Genomic DNA, 2,456 nt, shown 5'->3' with positions numbered 1-2,456 from the left:
CCTCTTAACTTTTTTTTTCTCTTACCCAGAGACACACACAGCCGTCCGCTACGTGTCGGGAATGCTCGATGCTTTAATTCATCTGAACAACCTTTTCGCCTCGCTCCGAATGCAATGCTACGTTGGAGAGTCTGAGCAAAGTCGGAGCGTGTGTCATTTTGGGAGTATTGACGCGGCAGGATCGCTGCTGAAGACACGTCGGCAATGACATTGAAGCTGATGCTTGTGTGTGATGGGATAGTGGGAAGATACTGACTAAAGGGAGGGGGCGGGAGAGAGATTAACAGCATGGACAGTGTCGGGATGAATCAGTGGCTGTAGGTTAAATCAGTTCAGCGGGACGTGAAGCAAGGATATCACACTGCAGGACGAAATAAGAAAAGGAGTAAGACACCATTTCTCTTTGGATAAGTATCCTCATGAGAGACAGCAGTCCCTCATGAAAGTAGTAAACGTTGTAAATCTAATTCTGCTTTAAATCAGAATGATCTTGTAAAGTTGGAAGAGGGTCAGGGCCACACGTGAAGGTTTCTGTTAGAGATCTGACCGAAATTATTGTCATTGATTTCTGAGAAAAAGTCTGAATTCTGAGAAGAAAGTTGGAATTCTGAAGAGGATCTTGGAATATAAAATGATAGCTCTATAATTTATTAAAATATTAAATATTATATTTATATTAATACACTTAAAATATCAAATACTTAAAATGAATGGAAAACAAAAATAGAAAAATTATTAATTATTTTTTTATTGTTTTAATTTTTACTTTTAAATGTATATCTATTTTTAGGATTAAGTAATATCAAAATAAATGTCAACACAAAATGCCAATCCGCCTCAAAGTGGCCAACACATATAAAATAAGCAACAACATTTAAACAGATTTATAAGAATACTAAATAAATGTACTGCTTTAAGATGCCTTCTGTTATCCACTGCACTAGTATGATGAATACATCCTGTGTGTGTGTGTGTGTGTTTGTGTGTGTGTGTGTATCTCCTTCATGGAAACGAGGAAATCGTGTTTTCTGTAACCCAACGCACCTGTCTGGCTTCGTCGTCGAATCGAACTGACACGAGAAAATCCCTTTTTCAAAACCGCACGATGCAGAAGCAGGATTTTGGATTAACTCCCGTTTGCCAATAATCTCGTTCCTCTTTCTAAAAAGAACGATTCATTGTAAATCTCACGCTCTCCAGAGTCCCACCTTTAACTCAGCCTACATTCATGTTGACTTGCTCTTTCATACCGGGGTGAGTGAGGAGTAGTGCGCGCTGAGGCTTCCTGACCTCCACATAACCCTGATTTAAGACAGACTGATGCTTTCTGATCTCTGCAGCTCTCCCCCAAACCTCTTTCTCCCACTCTGCGTCTCCCCCTCTCTGTTCTGTGCCGTGTGTACAGGCTGCCTGTTTGTGTACCTGCAAACTGACAGACTCCGCTTTGATCAGGTCTGAACCCCGGGGGCAACACATTGCTGGCCCTCCTCTCTGGTTGTGTAGAGAGACACACACACACACACACACATGTTCACACACACTCATTCATGGGCACATCACAGAGGTAGAGCGAGATGATGTGAGATAGATAGCGAAGTCTTTGATGTGCTCAACATTTTTCTGTGTTCGTGTTTCAAACGACTGCAGTCATAATGCAGCAGAGTGGAGAGGAGAGGCGCAGAGAGGATTGGATGGTGGATAACTGCAGTTTTTTATTAGTTCTGAGATATAAGTCAGGATCTTGAGAAATCTTGAATTTCGAAAACTTGGAATTCTGAGAAAAGTCATAAAGTCTGAATATTGGGAAAAAGTTGGAATTACAACTTTTGATGAGAAGTCTGGAAAAAATCGCAATTCTGACTTAAACGAAAAATTACAATATAGAGAAAAAAGTCCGCATTTTTTTAAATACACGGAATGAAACGAAAAAAGTCGTAATTCTGAGAATAAAACTCGGAATTCTGACGTTAACCCGGAAAGTCTGAACATATTGAAAAAAGGGGTCGAAATTCCGACCTCGAATCAGAAAAGTGAGAATTTGTTGATGACAAAAGTCTGGAAAAAGTTGGAATTCTGACTTAAAACGAAAAAATACATGATATGGAGAAAAAGGGTCAGAATTCTGTCTTCAGTTGAAAAAAGTCAAATTCTGAGAAAATGCCAGAATTCTGATTCTGAAATTTAGATTACATAGAAGATTGACCAATCAAAACTGGCTGATCTTTAACAGGGGGGTGGGCTCGTCGTCATTTCTTCACTCCTACTACTTGTCCCTCCAACTGACAGACATCCGCTGCCTGGCTCTCAGAGGGAGCACCCTGCTACGGTGATTAGCAGCTACCCTGTGTGTGTGTGTGTGTGTGTGTGTGTGTGTGTGTGTGTGTGTGTGCGTGAGCGTGTGCGTGAGCGTGTGCGTGCGAACAAGAAAGAGCTCTGGAGAGATTTTAAAGTGGCCA

Source organism: Eleginops maclovinus, chromosome 20, assembly GCF_036324505.1.
Source record: "Eleginops maclovinus isolate JMC-PN-2008 ecotype Puerto Natales chromosome 20, JC_Emac_rtc_rv5, whole genome shotgun sequence".
NCBI lineage: Eukaryota > Metazoa > Chordata > Actinopteri > Perciformes > Eleginopidae > Eleginops > Eleginops maclovinus.
This window is presented reverse-complemented; position numbering follows the sequence as displayed.